The sequence below is a fragment of the Cnephaeus nilssonii genome (genome assembly GCF_951640355.1).
Source record: "Cnephaeus nilssonii genome assembly, chromosome: 9".
NCBI lineage: Eukaryota > Metazoa > Chordata > Mammalia > Chiroptera > Vespertilionidae > Cnephaeus > Cnephaeus nilssonii.
The window spans coordinates 36207372-36213579 of NC_137080.1; positions in this window are offsets into that span (position 1 = coordinate 36207372).

Genomic DNA, 6208 nt, shown 5'->3' on the forward strand with positions numbered 1-6208 from the left:
CAGAAGGAAGGAAATAACAAAGATCAGAGCGGAGATAAATGACATAGAGACCAAAGAAACAATACATAAGATCAACAAAACCAAGAGCTGGTTCTTTGAAAGGATAAACAAGATTGATGGACCTCTAGCCAGGCTCACCAAGAAGCAAAGAGAGAGGACCCAAATAAACAAAATCAGAAATGAAAGAGGTGAAATAACAACAGACCCCGCTGAGATACAAAGGATTGTTACAAAATACTACGAACAACTCTATTCCAACAAACTGGACAATCTGGAGGAAATGGACATATTCCTAGAAAAATATAACCTTCCAAAAATCAATCAAGAAGAATCTAAACAGCTCAATAGGCCAATAACTATGGACGAAATTGAAGCAGTCATCAAAAAGCTTCCAGCAAACAAAAGCCCGGGGCCAGATGGCTTCACAGGAGAGTTTTACCAAACATTCAAGGAAGAACTAAAACCTATCCTCCTCAGACTTTTCCAAAAAATTCAAGTGGAAGGAACACTTCCAACCTCCTTCTATGAAGCCAGCATCACCCTAATACCAAAACCAGATAAAGACAACACTATGAAAGAGAATTACAGACCAATATCCCTCATGAACATAGATGCCAAAATCCTCAACAAAATTCTAGCAAATCGGCTCCAGCAGTACATCAGAAAGATCATACACCATGACCAAGTAGGATTTATCCCAGGAATGCAAGGATGGTACAATATCCGCAAATCAATAAACGTGATACATCACATAAACAAAATGAAAGATAAAAATCACATAGTCATATCAATTGATGCAGAAAAAGCATTTGACAAAATCCAACACCCTTTCTTGATAAAAGCTCTCAACAAGGTGGGAATAGATGGCTCATACCTCAACATAATAAAAGCTATATATGATAAACCCACAGCAAACATCATACTCAATGGACAAAAACTAAAGACATTTCCCCTAAGAACAGGAACAAGACAGGGATGCCCACTCTCACCACTCCTGTTTGACATAGTACTGGAAGTATTAGCCATTGCAATTAGACAAGAAGAAGAAATAAAAGGCATCCAGATTGGAAAAGAACAAGTAAAGCTGTCTTTATTTGCAGACGACATGATATTGTACATAAAAAATCCGAAAGACTCCGTCAAAAAACTCATAGACTTAATAAATGAATTCGGCAATGTAGCAGGATACAAAATTAACGCCAAGAAATCTATGGCCTTTCTATACACCAATAGTGAACTTACAGACAGAGAGACTAAAAAGGCAATCCCATTTACCATCGCACCAAAAAAATTAAGATACCTAGGAATAAACTTAACTAAGGAGGTAAAAGACCTATACACGGAAAACTACAGGACACTGAAAAAAGAGATAGAGGAAGACGTAAACAGATGGAAGAACATACCATGTTCATGGATTGGTAGAATCAACATCATTAAAATGTCCATACTACCCAAAGCAATCTATAGATTCAATGCACTCCCCATTAAAATACCAACGGCATATTTCACAGACCTTGAAAGAACTCTCCAAAAATTCATCTGGAATAAAAAAAGACCCCGAATAGCCACAGCAATCCTGAGAAAGAAGAATAAAGTAGGAGGGATCTCAATACCAGATTTCAAGCTGTATTACAAAGCCACTGTTCTCAAAACAGCCTGGTACTGGCACAAGAACAGACATATAGATCAATGGAACAGAATAGAGAATCCAGATATTGACCCAAACCACTATGCTCAATTAATATTTGACAAAGGAGGCATGAACATACAATGGAATAAAGACAGTCTCTTCAATAAATGGTGTTGGGAAAATTGGACAGATACATGCAAAAAAATGAAGCTTGATCACCAACTTACGCCATACACAAAAATAAACTCAAAATGGATACAGGACTTAAACATAAGACGGGAAACCATAAAAATACTAGAGCAATCCACAGGTAGCAAAATGTCAGACATATGCCAAAAGAAATTCTTCACTGACACTGCCCCTAGGGCAATGGAAGCTAAAGAGAAAATTAACAAATGGGACTACATAAAAATAAAAAGCTTTTTCACAGCAAAAGAAACCATCAACAAAACAACAAGAAGGCCCACTGCATGGGAGAACATATTTGCAAATGGCATCACTGATAAAGGTTTAATCTCCAACATCTACAGGCAGCTTATACAACTTAATAAAAGGAAGATAAATGATCCAATAAAAAAATGGGCAACAGACCTAAATAGAACCTTTTCAAAAGAAGACAGAAGGAAGGCCAAGAGACACATGAAAACATGCTCAACGTCACTAATTATCCGAGAGATGCAAATCAAAACAACAATGCGGTACCATCTCACACCTGTCAGAATGGCTATCATCAACAAATCAACAAACGACAAGTGTTGGCGAGGATGCGGAGAAAAAGGAACCCTTGTGCACTGCTGGTGGGATTGCAGACTGGTGCAGCCACTTTGGAGAACAGTATGGAGTTTCCTCAAAAAACTGAAAATGGAACTCCCATTTGACCCAGTAATCCCACTCCTGGGAATATATCCGAAGAAACTAGAAACACCAATTAGAAAGGATATATGCACCCCTATGTTCATAGCAGCGCAATTCACCATAGCTAAGATTTGGAAACAGCCTAGGTGCCCGTCAGCAGATGACTGGATCAGAAAACTGTGGTACATCTACACAATGGAATACTATGCTGCCATAAAAAAGAAGGAATTCTCATCATTTGCAGCAACCTGGGAGGAATTGGAGAACATTATGTTAAGTGAAATAAGTCAGTCAATGAAAGAAAAATACCACATGATCTCACTCATTTATGGATAATAAAGAACATTATAAACTTGAACAAAAAGATAGATACAGAGACAGTAAAGCATCAAACAGACTGTCAAATTACAAGGGGAAGGTTAGGGAGAGGTGGGGGAGATAAGAGATCAATCAAAGGACTTGTATGCATGCATATAAGCATAACCAATGGATGCAAAACTCTGGGGGGTGGGGGCATATATGGGAGTGGGGTGTGGGGAGGGCAATGGTAAGATATGTACACATATAATACCTTAATAAAAAAATTGGGAAAAAAAAAAAAAAAATCACTTTCTCAAAAAGATACCTGATTCCCACTTTGCCTGCATTACTTACAATGGTCAAGATACAGAAACAACCTGTGTGGCCTCAACATGAATGGATAAAGAAAATGTAGTTGATATAAACAATGGAATATTAGCTCGAACAAAGAAAGAAAGCCTGCCGCCTGTGGCTGCATGGATGGACCTTGAGGGCATTATGCTAAGTGAAATAAGTCAGACAGAGAAAGACAGTATGATGTCACATATGTGGAATCCAGAAAAAGGAAAACTGAATCCATTAATACAGAGAACAGCTTGCTTGGTGGGTGGCCAGAGGTGAGTAAATGGGTGAAGGGAACTAAAAGGTGTATGTTTCCAATTATAAATGAGTCCTGGGGATGTAAAGTGCAGCATGATGACTATAAGTTATCCATACTACATTGTACAGTAGGTCCTTGGGTTACGTGGGAGATCCGTTCCCATGGCGACGTAACGCGATTTTCGCTGTAAGTCGGACCCACCTCCATATAAGCACCTAGTCACTCACATGGAGCACATACACTGCAGGAATGAAGTGACAGAGTAACAAAAATTTAAAAGATAACAATTCCTGACCTTCACTTGTAAATACATAATAAAAAACATAAAGCACATATGTACATACGTCGAAATGACGGAACTTTTTTTTTTATAAATAAATGGGAGATGGCGACGTAACCACGAAAAGAGGTATGTCAAGTCCGATGTCATCCTAGGACTGTCTGTATATTTGAAAGTTGCTAAGACAGTAAAAGTTCTCATGAGAAGAAAATTTTATAACTACATGTGGTGTTGGCTGTTCGGTAAACCTACTGCGATCATTTCACAGAACATGTTATACACCTGAAACTGATACAATGTTATATGTCAATTCTATCTCAATAAAAACAAAGCAAGCAAGCAGAGGTTATTTATATTCATTTTATATACATATAAACACATTTTTATACACAGTTATCTCTAGAAGATGCACAAAATTAACAAGAGTGGCTGCCTTCATGGGCTTAGTGTAAGGATCAGGGGTAAGATTTATCTTTTAATTTACCTTTGTACTATTTGAGTTTATTATGTACTACATGCAAATATTATCCATTAAAAGTAATTTGTGTACTCTGCCGGACTCGCTTTTTTGTTGTTAATGGATTCCAATTATATTAGCTACTTTGTTCAGGTCCAGGGAGCGCCCAGGCCAGGCGTGTGAGGTCCCAGCCACGCATCCTACTGACTTGCCAGGACGACTAAGTGTCCTTGTGACTCCATAACCTTGTTAGCTTAGTGATGCGGGGGGGAGGGGGGGTCCCCCCTGGCCTTCCCAGACACAATAGTTATAAAAACTCTTATTGCTTCCCTTTTGTAGGTGGTTTCTTTTACTAAACTAGTGAGCACTATTTTCTGGTTAAAATTTCCCACTTTTGCCTGCTATATTTTTTTCCTCCGGCCGAGTAATTTTGAAATAATAATCACAGCGAGAGTACTTAACATTTATTGCATACTTAATATGTGTATTAGTTTGCCGCCATTAAATAAAGGGCCACAGACTGGATGACTTGAGCAACTGAAACCTTCCGCAATTATGAAGCGAGAAGTCTGGGATCGAGGCATTGGAGGGCTGGTTCCCCTGCGCCTCGCTATGTGGCTTGTGTGTAGATGGCTGAATTCTCCCTGTGCCTTGTGGGTCCCAATTCCTCTTCTTATTAGGACACCAGTCATACTGGATTAGGCTCCACCCTAAGGACCTCATTTTGGCTTCCTTGCCTCTTTGAAGACCTTATCTCCAAATAGTCAGTCTGGACACTGGGGGCTAGGACATCAACATATGAGTGGGGGGGGGGGGCACCAAGGGGACACAATTCAGTCCCTAACAGTATGAGGCAATATGCTAAGGGCTTTACAAACGTGACCGCATTTAGTCTCACTCCCTCCACCATGACAGGGAACCGGTGCAGAGAAATCAAGCTGTGTGGTGAAGGTCGTAGGCAGCAGTCAGAATTAGAATCTAGGCTGACAGCTCCAGATCCCACTCGGAACCACCACACCACACAGGAGTCTGTGTGTGTTCTACGGGGTCCATTAAAGTTTCCCCAAGGACAGAGAATGAAACAGCTGCTGTAGTGAGCAAATCGAAAAGTCCCACTCCCCCCCCCCCCCCCCCACCGCAAAGACAAAAAGTTCCACTCCCAAACCATGACCTTCTCCAGTGGAGGTCGCAGAGGGGCCCCAGGCAGTCCTCAAGTCTGTCCTGGTGAACACGGCCTCTGACCCCATCCCTCCGGCCCAGGGAACCCTTAGGAGCAGGTGGCGTGGTCACTCCCCTCTCATGCCTAACCAGACCCACGGAAAATGAAGCGGGCGTGGAACAAGGAACCAAGCCGCTGCATCCTCACGGAGAGTGTTGGGACCCTTGGATAGCACAGTCAGTTACACTTGAAACCCTATCATTCCTGGCCCAATGCCAAGGCTTCTAGAGTTTTGTATTGAGGAGCCAGAAGAGCCCAAACTTTGCCCCGAGTCCCTGGCATAAGGCGAAGGTAAGAAACGATCCCTGCCCAGAGTGAAGTGTATGGCTATAAACTCAGGTTACTGAGCACACAGAGGGCAGCAAATAAGGGCACCTGGAGTGTCATTTATAACTGCTCAGATAAGACAACGTGAATGTGGTCCTTTAGTTTCTCAGCTTAAACTTTCCTGTTAAAAATATCTTCCCAGCCCTAGCCCATTTGGCTCAGAGGATAGAGTGTTGGCCTGTGGACTGAAGGGTCCCCGATTTGATTCTGGTCAAGGGCACATGCCAGGGTTGCAGGCTCCATCCCCAGTAGGGAGCCTACAGGAGGCAGCTGATCAATGATTCTCTCTCATCATTGATATTTCTATCTCTCTCTCTTTTTCCCTTCCTCTCTGAAATAAATAAAAATATATATAAGTGAATAAAAAAATATATCTTCCCAAAACTCTAGTAAAGTGTGAAGGGGTGGGGGGTTGCCGTACACCTGAATCTTGCTCCAAATTAGAAGCATTTACCAGATAATTGTTTTAAATAAGATTTTTTAAAATATAGGGCTGTAGTTACTAGCAGCAGCTTTCAGCTGCAGGCCCTGCACTGAAG